Source organism: Macrobrachium nipponense, chromosome 42, assembly GCF_015104395.2.
Source record: "Macrobrachium nipponense isolate FS-2020 chromosome 42, ASM1510439v2, whole genome shotgun sequence".
NCBI lineage: Eukaryota > Metazoa > Arthropoda > Malacostraca > Decapoda > Palaemonidae > Macrobrachium > Macrobrachium nipponense.
In genome coordinates this window covers 30044598-30061439 of record NC_061103.1, presented here as the reverse complement: position 1 = coordinate 30061439, position 16842 = coordinate 30044598, and positions in this window count along the sequence as shown.

The following is a 16842-nucleotide window of genomic DNA, read 5'->3' as shown; positions in this document are numbered from 1 at the left end:
ATCACAAAAAATATCCCTGCAGTGCCTTCCTCAGGAGGTGAGGGCTGCAAATTATGGAGGCAGACACGCTTCCAATGGAGAAATTAGTGAACATAAACTCCACTAGTCCACCAAGGCCTCTAAGCACGCTGCAGCACATACAGCCTGCAGCCTGATAGAAAAGAAGATCGAGGAGGGGGATACACATGCAATATACAGAAAAAGGCGCCGCCACAGCAGCAGAGGACATGGACGAATCCAGCCTGTTGTTATTTACACCGACAATTCAGGAAGAATGCCAGAAACTGCAGAGCTCCCTGTGCATTCCCAAAAAACGCAGAGGGCGGCCACCCATAATAGCAATGGCCACAAGCAACAGGAAATCCCAACCAGTGGGATTTTTCAGTCTTTCCACCATTGAGGGAGGAATGCAACCGCCCAACACCACGGTCGAACTAGTAGCTGCAAACGGAAGCCCCCATCCACTGCTATGGAACCCAGACTTGTAGAATATACATTCTGGGTTATAAGTATGAGTGGCCCTTCGTCATCGTAGACATCAGGTTCCCCCTATTGGATGCTGATTTTCTCGCACAACATGGTCTGTTGGTGGACGTCGGCTGTTAACACCTTATAGACACCGGAACCAACCGCTCCTGCCTGCTCACTGCAGGCCTGGGAATGCCCGCTGTATGTGCTGCCACGTTGTCCAAATACAGCATCCTCCTTCACAAATTCCCAGACGCCTTCAAGCCAGAACTATGCCAGATGCCGGGAACACAGGCCAAGCACGGCATCAACCACCAAATCACCACCACAGGCCCACCGACACATGCCAAGTTTTGCTGCCTGCCACCCGATAAGCTCCACGATGCTAAACAAGCATTCAAAGAGATGGAGGATGGGTATTTGGAAAAAGGCATCAAGCCGATCGGTGTCCCCCCTCAACATGGTGAAGAAGCCAGACGGTTCCTGGAGCCCATGTGGGGACTATCGTTGGTTGAACCTGGTGACAACGCCTGACCATTATCCTCTGCCAAACATGCAGGACCTGACAGGAGCCCTACACGGCACCAAAATATTTACTAAAATGGATCTACTTAAATCTTATTTTTAGGTGCCAGTACATCCTGTAGACATCCTGAAGATGGCTATCATTTCGCCGTTCGGAACCTGCACCTTGTCCTACTCCACCTTCAGCCTCAGGAATGCCAGGGCCACATTCCAATGCCTGATTGAAAGCATCCTGGGAGACCTACCCTTTTGTGTCTGCCATGTGTACGATATCCTGATCTTCTCCAGGTTCCCAGAAGAGCACCTGGGACATGTCCGGGCCATGCTGAAACGTCTTCAGGAGAACAGGTTGATCATCAGATTCGACAAGTGTTCCTTCAGTCTAGAGAATGTGGACTTCCTGGGACATGAGGTCTTCCTGATGGGTGTCCGCCCCATGGCCTGTAAGGTAGAGGCAGTAAACAACTTCCCTACACTGAAGACGATCAATTCCCTTCAGGAGTTCCTCGGCATGGTCAACTACTACTGACAATTCTTGCCGGACATCGCCCGTATCACGTATCCCCTGACCACGGTGCTGAAGGGGAAACTGAAGACACTGACGTGGGAAACACTGCAGCAGAAGGTGCTAGAGCAGATGAAGGCAGCCCTCGTCAGAGCCACCACCTTAGCCTACCAGGACACCACTGCCCCCCTGAGACTTACCACCAATGGCAGCTCCACCTCCAGGAGCAGGTATTAACATGTTAAATTATTGACTCTGCCTGGAAAAGGAGGAATTAACATGTTAACCCCACTTAAAAGGGGATGGGGAAAAGATAAGGGAAAGATAGTGAACGGGTCCCACTGCCCGCTCCCATTCTTCAGCCGCAAATTGAAGCCACCAGAGACCCGCTACAATGCATTTGACAGGGAACTGCTGGCAATCTATCAGGCTGTGTGATCCTTCAAATACCACCTAGACAGCAACCCCTTCACCATCTCGACGGACCACAAGCCTTTGGTACATGCTTTCATGAAGGCGGGAGACGCATGGTCGGCAAGACAGCAGTGGCACTTGGCCGCTATATCTGAATTTGGGTGCACTATCAGCTACGTCCCCTGGAAGAAGAACCCAGTAGCCAGCGCCCTGTCAAGGATTGAAATAAATTTGCTTCACCTGGGCATCGACTACGAGGACCTGGCAAAGGAACAAGCCGCACGACACTCACCGCACTGAAGTGGAAGGACGTGCCAGTAGGAGAGCAGGGATCTCTGCGACACCAGAACAGGCCATCCCCGTCCCCTGGTACCAATACCTACATCATGAAGGAAGCGGGTATTCAACATCATCCATGGCCTTGCCCATGGATGATGTCGCCTGATGACCGAGAAGTTTGTGTGACACGGGATAAAAAAGGACATGCTGAGATGGGCAAAGAACAATGGCCACAAGCAACCCTGATGGCAGAGGCTTCAATAAGTGCTTGCGCGGAAGCCCTACTATCAAGTTGGATAAGCCGTTTAGGTGTGCCGGACAACATAACTATGGACGGGGGCTCGGCATTCCTGTCAGATCTCTGGGTCTCCCTGGCACGCTTGATGGGGACAACACTCCACAGCATGATGGCATACAACCCCGCGGCCAATGGAATGGTGGAAAGGGCCCACCGTTCATTAAAAGTGGCATTGATGGCATGGTATACCAACGAAAACTGGAAGATGCAGCTACCCTGGGTCCTGCTAGGACCTTGAACAGCACCAAAAGCAAACCGCAAAGAATCCCCTGCAGAAAAAGTCTAAGGGGAAGCACTGGCAGTACCGGGCGAATTCCCTACGGAACCAGACAACAAAGATACACCCCTTAAAAGACTAAGGGAAATAGCAAAAAAGTTCATGCCCTGCCAGAAGACTTTCACGGGCAGGACACATAACTACAGACCAGAAGGCCTAGGAACCTGCACACACATCTTCCTGAGGGGCGACACCCATACAGTGTCATCGCAAGAAACTTCAAGGTCTACCTCGTCGACGTCCACAGGCGGGAAAACTGGGTATCCATCAAAAGGTTAAAGCCAGCCTTCCTGATGGATAACGAGACCCGGGAGGAGAAGAAGCTGACATCCCGGGACATGGTCGAGGTCGTCCCAGGGGCCGGACGAAGGATGACATCCCAGTAGGCCTGCCAGACGACACTACAGTCGAGACCACCCCACAACTACAAATATCAAGAACTCAGGGACGGCTCCTGATACCAACAAGATATTGTGATGAAATGTACAATCTTCCAGTTATTCATTATTAATTTTGCATTATTTCATTATTCATTATTAAATATTAATAATTGTCTTGGGGGGTGGGGTGGTACTTGTAAAGACCTTCTTTACCCACTGATCATGATCTTGTATCTCATCTAGATTGTAAAGACCTTTGTAAAGACCTTCTTTACCCACTAATCACGATCTTGTATCTCATCTAGATTATAAAGACCTTTGTAAAGACCTTCTTTACCCACTAATCACGATCTTGTATCTCATCTAGATTGTAAAGACCTTTGTAAAGACCTTGTTTACCAACTAATCACAAGCTTGTATCTCATCTAGATTGTAAAGACCTTTGTAAAGACTTTCTTTACCAACTAATCACGATCTTGTATCTCATCTAGATTAAAGACCTTTGTATAGACCTTTACCCACTAATCACGATCTAGCTAAGCAGCAAGAATTACATGTATAGGTATGTTTGTATGTAGAATTTCCTGGCCTTTCCTCCTATATATAATTCATCATTGTATGTCCACTATGTCTTTTGTTATTGTCATTTTATTAACTGCTAAGAAACAAATTCTTCTCTGTCTGTGTGCGGGTCACGAGACTCGGGGGTCGGGCACTCCGTTTCCATCCACACACTGCTATGTATACCGCTTGCCCCGGTAATAAATCAATTAGTACTCAGTTCTGTCTCATTGTGACCTCACAGACCCAATATTCTGCTTTTATGTTATGCTTGTCATTGTTCCTCGACTTTACTGCTCTTAAGTCTGAATTCACAAGAAAAAAGCAGTTCTGCCTAAAGCTGAGCCTGTTTCCATTTTGAGCAAATATCTGTAAAACTGAGTTGGTTTTAACAGATTTTCTCTGATGATACTAAAATGCTCCCGATTTTACCAAGTTTCAGAGATCATTGTATGCTATGGACTGGTGGTGCATTGATTTGTCAGCGATGATTTGGACATAAAACAGTAAATTCTCTTAAATATTATAGAAACAATGCTGCTTCAGTGACTTCCAGTGTTTAAAAATAACAAAGGTACTACCATTACTTGTAATAATAAAAAATTGACAACTTCAACGCTGACAACATTGCCGTGTTATCTCATGGCGTGTGATCTATGGTAGAGAAACTCCGCACAGTATTGATGGCAAGGCACTTGATGAATGAGCTTTATCATCTTTTCCTTCGACCTCAAGCAGCAAGTCGATCTTTCCTTATCGACAGTAAACAGTTAACCTTCGGGTGAATGTAACTTATCAGTTTCGTATGTTGTTATCAGGGAGAATCTAACTGATTTTCCTGATTTTCCAAAACTACTTGATTTGTGCTTTAAGACGTCGTCACACCATAAAGTGGATGATGGATTAGGTTCTGTTTTGAACGTTATAGATTTCTCAACGTGAAATATGATTCCTGTGAAATAAAAAGAAAAAAACAATAGCAATTATTTTCCTCTGTTTTTTTGGTTCTTTTTTGTAACATAATTTATCCTTCTGCATTCAAGTCTGGTAAAACCTTGATTAATAAATCAAATTGCATGGTAAATATTTATGAATATACACCACATTATGGTAGCATTTTCAGTTGTTTGTGATGATGAAATCCACCGAATCATACGAGCCATTTCGATATTTTACGAATACTCCAAGGTGCACAAGACTGGAACGTGAACTAGTTACCGAAAGTAAAGCTGACTGATATGACAATTGGAGGGTTTGAGGATACTCATCAGGATTTTGTAATCACTCTTAACAGTCCAAGGACATCCAACCAAAATCTTCGTTCTACACAGCCCTAACCAAGAAGAATGACCTCTGACCTTCATCGAGGAGACCTTGGAACTGTCCCGTCCGAATATATATATATATATATTTATATATATATATATATATATATATATATATATATATATATATATATTCGGACGGGAATATATATATATATATATATATATATATATATATATATATATATATATAAGCCATACCATTTCTATTACGTTTATATACAGGACATAGACATACAGCAGTGTTCTTATATATGAAATAATAAAATGCAGAAAAACAAAACCCAGTTGCTTATCTATTTTTACTGATACTTCTGGTATATATTAAGGCAATGTCAGTTTTTTTTTTCATTTATATAAACCGATTTGCATCGAAATGAGACACATTATCCATGATAGCAGCATCAGCTGTAATTGCCATGACTCTTGACATTTTCCAAAACCGTTATTTCTCTTGAATTCATTGATATCTTTGGTATGAGGCTCCATTTCACCAGTCAGTCAAGCCAGGGAGCTACTTTCCACGTCAAGTCTATTGTCGTACAAAACGATGGTAAAAATCCCGTGGCCATAACGCCAAGGTAACACAGAAGTTAATCCACAAGCTTTACATATCAGTGAGTCACATTTATTAGGTTATTACGGATTTCGATCCTTTAAATCACACACGAGCCATTAAATTGCTTTATCATATCTTTTATGATAAAATCCAACCTTTCTGCCATCAAGTTCTTTGGATATTTGGTCTGGTTTAAACTTGTCTTTGAAAGATTGGACGATTCTTATTTTTAAATCTGCCTCTTGTCGATTATGTTGCTTTATATATACGTATTATATATATATATATATGTATATAATATATATTTATATATATATATATTATTAATAATATATATTATATATTAGTATATTAGACATATAATATTATATATATACTATATATATATTGTATATATTATATATATTATAATATATAATATATTTTATATTAATATGTTCTTTTGTATGTAATAATATAATATTATGTCTTATGTATGTTTATAATGTATGATATAATTAATATATAATTATATGTATTGTAATATATATTATATAATATAATATATATGATATATATATATATTATATATATGTAATAAATACATTTATTAAATTTACAGGTTCTGTAAATATAAACCATGACCTGAGGTCATGGCATTAGAGGGTCCTACGTGACCAAAGCAGACCTAGATTACGCTATGCGCTGTCTGCAGTAGCCTGGTCTAGCTCAGAGCTTTGTCAACATTTTATGTTTATGATAACTTTGCACAACAACTTCCATGGGAAGCGGTTGACCTGTTAACCTACGCCGGAAACTTGTAACTTCCGAGCCGGCGGACTACGTATGTTTTTATATGAATTGCTGAGATAGCTAATGTTCCGCTATCGACGCGATGCTTTAGAATGGCAGTTCCGCGCCAACCATCAAACATATCGGTCTTCCGACCGCGCTGCATCTCCTAGTATGGAGTTTACAGAATAAAGTTGTTATCTTTGTTCAACTTGTCTGTTTGAATCATCTCCTTTAGTTAAGAAGAACCACTCTACTAAGATATCCCAAGGAGATGGGAGGAACCAGAAATACTTACGAATGACAGTCGTAAAGGAGAACACAAAAAAAAAAAAAAAAAAAGTCTATCGCCAAGCGATGAGACTTAAATGTGGTGGCAGCGTATAACGAAGAATAAATTAACAAGACCATATCAGACCGACCGAAGGTCTACAGAACTAACTTCCACCTTCAACATCAAACTAAACAGAGGAAACGGGATCTTCAATCAACGCAACAGTTTATGAAGACGCAGCTATGTCCGTCATCGAGAGGAATACAAGCATTAACAACCGACGTTTGAGCGACTGTTGTCACTTATCTTCGAGAATCTACACCGGACGAGAGCAGCATCGAACATCAACGGAAAGAAGAAAACAAACAAACACGGAAACATCACCCGATCACGAGCAAGGACGCAGAGAGTACAGCTAGAGGCAGTAGTGCAAGGACGGAGGCTGTGACGTCATCAATCTTGGACTTCTCCACGCATCGTGCACCGAGAGAAGACCGTGACGTCATCACGACTTCCGACGCGAGACTTAGACAGGAACTGAGACGTCATCCCATGTCAACAATCCTTCGCAATATAATCTGGAGCTAAGTACCATTTTATCTATTCAGGTCTTTCCTCAGTGAAGTGTTGTTCATCAGGAGTCGATCATCCAGTATTCTGGGGGGATGATTGTTCGCCATATTAAATCTTCCTTCATTACAGAATCAATCTTCAACTACGAGTTCTCGCCCGCAGATTAATTTTTTTTCTCTTCTCGTTGTTGTTAATCGTTTCTTGCAGGAATTCTCCGTCTAATATTTTATCATATTATCTGTATTTTTGTATCTTTTGGGGGATTTTCCTATTATTATAACACACTTATACAGTACATTGCATATGCGTTTACGTAGTGGTCGAGTGTACTCTTATAGATATTTTTGATAGGATTGCAAGGAATAGAAGTGATAAGAAAAAGTGAAAGTCGAAATGGCAACTACTCCGGCCTGGCAAACCCCAATGTGGTGACTCTCGTTAGCGCGAGGTCAGCGATTGTCCCTTTTCAAGGTCGGGTCATGGGTTCCTGCCTCAAAATGTTGAGGCATGGATCTCATCTGTAGACACTCATTTAAATGCAAAAAGCATCACAGACCCCAGCAGTACAATTACAGGAGGCCAAGGGAGCTTCATTGACTTTGCAAAAGGAGACGCAAGTGCGTATCTAAGGGGGGGGGGTTTTCTTTCCAGAGGCGCTTACATGGGACGAGTTCAAAATTAGATTACGTGCCGTGTATGGGGGTGAAGAGGCTTTAGATGTAGTATTGGCATTGAGAAATATCCTTAACCAAGCCTCCATGACTCAGCTTAATGTTGTCGAGCGGGGCGGCGGCTAATTGCCGACCGGCTGAATGAATATCAGGATAGTTTAAGTAACTCCGGGTGGGTTGTGAGTGCCAAAATCAAAGTGAAAGATTTTATCCGTTTGATCTACCTTACGTCTATCACTGCAATGTTGCCTGAAGCGTTAGTACGGTGTTTTGATAAAAAATTGCAGCCCGACAGTACGGAATTAGATGTGTATAAACAAATCAAAAAACACATGTCTAAATGTACCGACCTAGTAGATCCTTCGCTCATTCAAGTTTTTGCAAAAAATGAGAACAAGCCACAACAAGTAAATGTGGAGGTACATAATAATAATCAAGTTGCAGGGATGGTTTGTTATAACTGTAAACGACCAGGTCACATGATTTCAGACTGTCGGACGCGTTTTTGTTCAATACACAATAGTTCAACTCATTCATATAACCGTTGCTACTCGAGGAATTCAACAGCAGAATGCTACAAAAACACGCAACCAGTTGCCAGTTGCAAATAAAAAGAAGGGTCTCAGTACTATAAGAAGAAAAACAACCAAACGGAAATTCTGCACAACAGCAGAAACAAACAAATCGTGCTTCAGGTACCTCTGTTCCTGGGCCGTCTAGCCAGAACTCGCAAGGGCAAGCGAATTTTCAGGGTGTGATAAACAAAACAAATACCACGTAGTTCACTCCAAGGGGGGAGAGGGCGATGTTGGGTCATCAATATCAACATCTTTTGTATCAAATAATCAGTTTAATCATTTATCAGATCATTGTGAGGCAATTGATTTTCCTATGAAACACACGGCCGAATCCAAAAAATCAGTGCAGGTTCCCGTAGATTTTGCAACAAATTCATGCAATTATTAGTCAAAACGAGTTGCGACCAACCTTACATGCAGTAAATTTGGACCATAATTCATTCACTTTGTTCTTTGATTCTGGTAGTCCACGTAATATAATGGATTTAAGGACTCATCATTTACTCTTTTCAAATTTCCCTATAGAAAAGTCCGGAATAAGGCTCTCAGGCATAGGGAATAATGAATTAATGTTGTGGGCGTAACTCATGTACAGTACAAGGTTGGTAAGCGCACGTTTGCTGATACCTTTGTCGTTGTACAAAACATTAATATGTATCCCGCAGTAATTATCGGATACCCGTCTATGGGCACTCAAATATTATCTTAGCACCTGCAAAACACGGCGTGTATATCAAAGGGAAATTCTATAGGTCTTCTAATACCCTAAAATCAGTTTTAGATAATAAAGAGACAGACAGAGTTGTCACTTACATTACAGAACCAATCACCTGTCTCATGAACCAAGAAATAATACAGGCAACCCAACAGAACTCTCGCTCACCCGTAATATCAGCTTGCACGCAAACTCTCGAGCCTAACGTAACTTCGAACATATTAGTGCGTGTAAAGAGAACCTTGCCAGGATCTGAAACATTAATCCTTTCCGAAACTCTGAAAACACACGGATTATCCGTCACACAAGACCATTTATACAGTCGGCTCACAACAACAATGTAACATCGAAGTCTGTAATCATTTGAATACCACTTTAGTAATCCACAAAAATCAACATATCTTGGATGCCGAAGTTTATAAACATCGCATTCTTACCGTAGCTGAGATAAATCACGCTCAATCAGTTGCGGATGAATCCCTTTTGCAATCTATAAAGAACAAAATCAATAAGGACATTCAAGAAGAAGAAATTCAGCAGAAATTCTTGAATCTTTTAACTAAATATCATGATGTTTTTTCCACTACGGATGGAACCTTAGGAAAAACGGATGTCATCGAGCATCAAATAAGGCTCAAGGACAAACAGAAAGTAATCTATGTACCTTCGTACCGACTTCCTATGAAATTTCAGAATGAGATAACAGAGGAAGTAGGTAAAATGTTAAAAGAAGGAGTCATTAGGAAATCAAACAGCCCTTATAATTTTCCGTTAATAGTAGTACGAAAAAAGATCGAACTTGGCGGATATGCGTAGATTTTCGTCGTTTAAATGAAGAAACAATCCCTGACAGATTCCCAGTACCATGTACCGATGATATCCTATCTTTACTAGGTCAGAACAAATATTTCACAAGCTTAGACTTACTAAAAGGATTTCATCAGATTCCGTTGGAACAAGAGAGTATCCCATACACTGCCTTCAGCACAGCCAGGGACATTATGAATTTTTGCGTATGCCTTTTGGTTTACGTTGTGCTCCTATAACTTTTACTCGTATGATAAACATCGTGTTTGGAGACTTGTTAGGAGATATCCTACATGCCTACATGGACGACCTAGTAATCTTTTCCAACACATTAGAAGAGCATTTACGTAAATTAGAGTTAGTGCTACAAAGACTAAGGCAGCATAATTTAAGGGTAAAGATAAGTAAGTGTGAATTTTTTTAAAACAGAACTAGTCTATTTAGGTTTCACGGTTTCTAGTGAAGGTCTTAAAGTCGTCCATGATAAGGTGTCGGCTATCCGTAACTTTCCGATACCTACTAACGTCAAGGGAATACAGCAATTTTTAGGCTGTAGCGGCTACTATCGCCGCTTTATACGCAACTACTCAATCATAGCCGCTCCCCTAACCGATCTTATAAAAAAGGGCGTAGATTTCGTATGGTCTGAAATGCATCAACAGGCGTTCGATAAATTGAAAGATGAACTGTGGTAGTTCTCCTATCTTGAAATTTCCTGACTTCGGTAAGGAACTTTTCATAGCAACAGACGCCTCAGACCTAGGAGTAGGTGGGTTATTGCTTCAACAATATGATAAACAGTTTTCCCTATAGCTTTTTATTCACGTAAACTGAGACCTTCCGAAAGTAAATATGCAGTAATAGACAAGGAAGGGCTCGCTATTGTTAATTCACTCGTGCATTTTAAATTCATAATATACGGTTACCCCGTTAAGGTTCTCACTGATCATAAGCCCCTAACCGACTTCTTTAAAGGCTTTAGTCACAGCCCCAAGCGAACTCGGTGGCACATGATCATTCAGGACTTTGGCGCGAGGATCGGGTATTTACCTGGGAAAGCAAATATCATTGCTGACGCATTATCACGCAACCCCTCTTCATCTTGTACCGAGCCATTAGCTGAATTAATAGATATCTCAACCTCCACGCCCATTGTTAAAACTATATCTGACAGGAAGATCTGGGCTGGAGTGCTGAACTATTACAGACAGAACAAAGAAAAGATCCGCAAATAGAAAAATCATCATTGCGTTAAACGGAAATCGAAGGAAAAGGAATACCTAAAATATAAGCAGCAGAATTATATCATACAGGACAATATCCTGTGTAGATCCGTGACGAGGAAAACCCGCAACACACCGCAGTTGAATAACAACCAGGTGGTGGTGCCTATCTCACTTCATACCCACTGTCTTAAAATGGTTGCAATGAAAATCCACTGCATGGACACCCGGGTTATTCCTTGATGTCACAGAAAAGCCAAATCCTTATTTTATTGGCATACGATGCTTACAGATATAAAAAAGCACATAGCAAATTGTCGCACTTGTCAAGAATACAAAGGGCACACGAAGACACCTGTCAGCCTAGGGGCTTACCCCGTGCCCAATCAACCCTTTGAAAGAGTACATTTAGATTTATTAACAGGATTTTACGAGTCAGACAGAGGAAATAAGCACCTCCTAGTAATTTATAGACGCTTTGACTCGATATACAGAACTTATAGCGCTTAAAACAAAACCGCGGTCGAGTGCGCTAGGAAGTTTTACGAGTGCTACATTTGTAAACATGGAATTCCACACATCATTATCTCAGACTCGGGCGAGTTCAATAATCATTTCCTTAACTCCTTGTGCGAATTCCTTTGTATAAAGAAAATCAATACCATGATCTATCACCCAGAGTCTAATGGGCTAGTGGAAAGGGCAAATCGTAAGGTTTTAAACATTTTAAGGGTCACCTTAGGGGGGGCAGACCCCAACTGGGACATTGCCATACCTGCGGTACTAAGCACACTTAATCACTCGTATCATGTGTCTATTAAAATGACACCGCACGAGGCACTGTACGGTATCCCGGCCAGAAAACGCCCTTCCCATATCTTAACGCCTACAACTAATTTATCAAATCCTCTAAAGGATGTTATGGATGCAAGCATAAGTCGATATAATACTTCGTAAGAATTTAGAAGAAGCACAAATAATAATGAAAAAAAATCATGATAGAATAGCTAAGCCAACTAGAACATATGCCGTGGGCGATCAGGTATACATACAAGTATACGTACGTAAAGTTTAAATTATAAACTGACACCTAAGTTTGAAGGCCCGTTTAACATTTTAGAAAATTTAACGGCCAATAGAGTTAGGGTTCAAAATGTATCCAAACCCACTGATGTGAGAATAGTCCCATTGGCACATATCAGAATCTAAAGAAAGGTATGGAGTGAGGGAAAAAATGGTTGTATTTATGAAACTTGTATAATAATTTATATATATATCTATTAATCATATTGTATGTAAACCTATTCTTTTACGCGAGTTATTACATATGTTTTACTCATTGCAGGTTTCAAAAATGAATCTGTTATTGTTAGGAGTGATATTGTGTATTCAGACATCTTTGTTGTATGGAAAGAGCGCTAGGACGAAAGAAATAGAATTTAATCATGGCTCGATTATCGAGAGAATAGATGATGTATTCATCGTGTCAAGTAATATTGTTATAGAAGTAGATATGCATGCGATTTTCTTGCCTGAAGATGACGTCCTTAACTTAAAGAATGACCTGATGAGGTTTGCTATTTCGCTTAAGGAAATGCACGAACGTAATTTTCATGCTAACTCAGAGATTTCGCTAGCTCAAACACTAAGCGTCGCGGAAATGTTGTCTTATGACATACAAAATAAAACCGCCGAGGCAGAAGAACTCGCTCGTGACCTGCTGATGTGGGTCTTGTGCGGCACAATACTCTTGAACGCCGCAACCCGCTTATTCTGGCTGGACTAAACATCTTAGGATCAGTTGCGAATCTAGGCTTAGGAATTTCAAATCGCCTTAAGATAAATAATCAAAATAAAAGAATTGAGTTTTTGCAACACAAAATCGAATTGGCTTTGTCTGAACTTCGCAGCCAGTTATCTTCAGTCAATCAAATAATGAGTATCGTTAATGAAACATTCAAATAATATCGATCAGGTCATGGAAGTTCAACATTTGCTGGCTACGTTAGCTTACTATAGTTCGAAAATAGATCATATCCGTGTGAAAATATCACATTTTATTGAAAAGTCAAAAGATTACGTAGAAGCAATTACGTTAGCAACAAAGGGTGTGTTATCTCCTCACCTCATGCCTATTAAAGATCTGACGTTAACTTTGGAAAACGGACGGAGAAACTAGGTTATATTCCTTTATTAGACGCCCATAAAGTAGAGTTCTATTATAGCCTAATATCAGTCAGCGTTGAAAATTATAGAATTATGATCACAATTCCTTTTGATTCTTCCGATGCTTGGCAATCATACAAAATAGCACCGTTTCCTACTTTCATGACGATAACTCAAATCCAGTATATCCAATTTAACGGGGCATGTACTGATTTCTTCTGATAAGAAATCATTTACAGTCATTAAAGACTTAGATAAACTCACTCACTGTTCAGAAGCCATGAATAATAAAATTTGTACAGCTGACTCTTTTGAATTCTATCCTATATCAACGGATTCATGAGTTAGGCATAGTGCTAAACGGCTCTCTCTCTCATACAAGCGAAGGTTGTCTGGGAAACTTTATCCCTTTTACGGTAATAAATTCAATTACAGGATGAATAATGGTTCCTGGATCCGTTATGATAAAGCCGGATTCGACGTAGTGTGTCCGGACGGTACCACCGCCCATGCCCCTATCTTCGTAGCAGCCGATGGTTGTACGGGGACATCTACAAACTACACCGTCAGAGGGGTCAACACGATAATACGTGAGAAGGCGTATTTTGCGAACTACACTTGGGCATCCACAATCATCCCGTCACTACCTCTCCCATACAACGCGCGAGTGGCTCATCGTTTGACGCAACTGGCTGAGATGACCCACGCGTCACCGACTTATGCAGGTGGAGAAAATCTTCGCTACTACATTCTGCTAGCCGTGTTCAGCGTGACGGCCAGATTGGTTATCGCCGTCAACATCTTTGCTTGGCGTAGGCTGAGGCGTAAACAGAAGGATCTCCAAGGGAACGTATTGGCCCGTCTAGATGACGTACCCGTTAAACTCAAGTCGTTTGAGTTTAGGGCCGCCTGAACCTGGCCACTTCAGTTTGTGCCTAGGGAATTGTCTGGAATTGTGCTGGCAAAAATGTAGGACAAGAAAGACTCACGCCGTTGCATTTGAACAGTTAAAGTATCTCCCGGGCACCTAATAAAATATATCAGCCCTATATATTGCTTTTCTGCAGATTTACATAGTTATACTATTATACCATTGTACAATTATATTTATCTATTACAAAGAGTGGCAAGTACTCTTTAACAATTATCCATGATCATGCTATAATCATTATTTAGTAACCATTATTCTTAATCAGGTTACCTATTATCATATTAATCATGTATACATGTTAATCTTTTGATTTTTACCTTTTTATTATTTTAGGGGTACCTAATCATTATTATTACCAAAACATGGATCTATATTTCCATGCATTTATCTCTGTTTATGAATATGTCAACAAGGGTATGTAACAGAACCTTTTTATGCATTTAATCACTTATTATGTTTTACCTAGACGTCTGTTACGAGCACGCTCCTATGAAACAATGTTTAAAGTAATTTTTTTTGTTATTCAAGGCTTGAATAGGTAGCAGTCCGAGCCTAATGTAATAAATACATTTATTAAATTTACAGGTCATGGCATTAGGAGGGTCCTACGTGACCAAAGCAGATCTAGATTACGCTATGCGCTGTCTGCAGTAGCCTGGTCTAGCTCAGAGCTTTGTCAACATTTTATGTTTATGATAACTTTGCACAACAACTTCCATGGGAAGCGGTTGACCTGTTAACCTACGCCGGAAACTTGTAACTTCCGAGCCGGCGGACTACGTATGTTTTTATATGAATTGCTGAGATAGCTAATGTTCCGCTATGGACGCGATGCTTTAGAATGGCAGTTCCGCGCCAACCATCAAACATATCGGTCTTCCGACCGAGCTGCATCTCCTAGTATGGAGTTACAGAATAAAGTTGTTATCTTTGTTCAACTTATCTGTTTGAATCATCTCCTTTAGTTAAGAAGAACCACTCTACTTAAGATATCCCAAGGAGATGGGAGGAACCAGAATACTTACGAATGACAGTCGTAAGGAGAACACAAAAAAAAGTCTATCGCCAAGCGATGAGACTTAAATTATACATATATATATATTATATATATTATATATATATATATATTATATATATATATATATATATACATATATATATAATGTATATATATATATATATATATATATATATATATATGTATATATATATATATATATTATATATATATATATATCACAAAAAGGTGCGAACATGTAGTAAGTAATCAGTAGGGGTTACCGAAACTCGGAAGATCAATTTAAGAGTTTATTACGATACGTTTCGTGTCACCCTGACACATCGTCAGTCTGTAATATAAAATCAATTCATATTTATAAAAAATATATAATTAAAGTTTACTTGCTAATTTAAAAAGAAATAAATAAAACACTAAAGTTATTCATAAAAACTATTGTTAAAAGCTAAAAAACTAAAATTATTTTCAAGGTAACATTAAAATTGACGAAATTTAGGATTAAACAGGAACATTAACCTTTATAAAGAGAAGGATAAGAAAGGATTGGCTGTAGACGTCGTTTGCCCAGATCTCAACTACGCCAAGAAAAGCTGAGTAGAGGATTGACTAGAATTGTGGGAAGGAACGAGGTGCTTGATACGTAACGACTCAAGTGTTATATATTGGCTGTGGTGGGTATTGTCAATTATCGAAAAATGTTTTTTGTTGATTTCAATTTTACAGAGAGCTGCATGATTTCTTATATTAAAAAATTCAGGGTTGGTTATCTTCTGGCCAGTTCTGTAGCTCACTCCCAAATGACTAGAATATCGGACCTGCAACTAGCGTTTCGTCGATCCAACGTAAGTACCGGGACACCCCGGGCAAGTAAATTTGTAAATAATATTGGATCGCATAAATGGTTGCAAATTCTCTGTATGGCTGAGAAGTGAGCCTATTTTGAGAGGATTAATAGGTCTTAGATTAACTTCGAGACTTCCGAACTCTCTTTCAATAATTTTCGTGATACGGTCTCCTAATTTATTTTTGAAAAAATATGGAATAGTGGCGTATATGGGTAGTTTTTGGTACATCAAAGGAAGGGGTATTTTCCGTTAAATTTAAGTTAAGTCATTTATTTACCATTTTATAAAATACCTCCGTAGGGTACGAGTTAGTTAAGAAATAATCTTGTAAAGATTCAATTTCAAAGTGGGATGATTTCCAATCAGAAGCATAACTATGTAAGTGCTCTAAAGACCAAATTGGAGATGGCATTTAATATAAAATTGATGAAGCACGAACTATAAAAATTATTCCCCACTCCTGTGAAGGTGTGTTTCCTATAGACAGAAGTATTAAACTTATTATTATCTCTGATTATCTTTATATATAAGAAAGGGAAGCAGTTATATTTTTCAGTTTCTATGGTGAAGTTTGTTACTGTGCTGGGTATTCACGAACTCCAAAAAAGCATCACCCTGCCATGCATGTCTGAGTAAAATAAAAGTATCATCTACATATCTCTTGTAAAAAGTTGGTTTA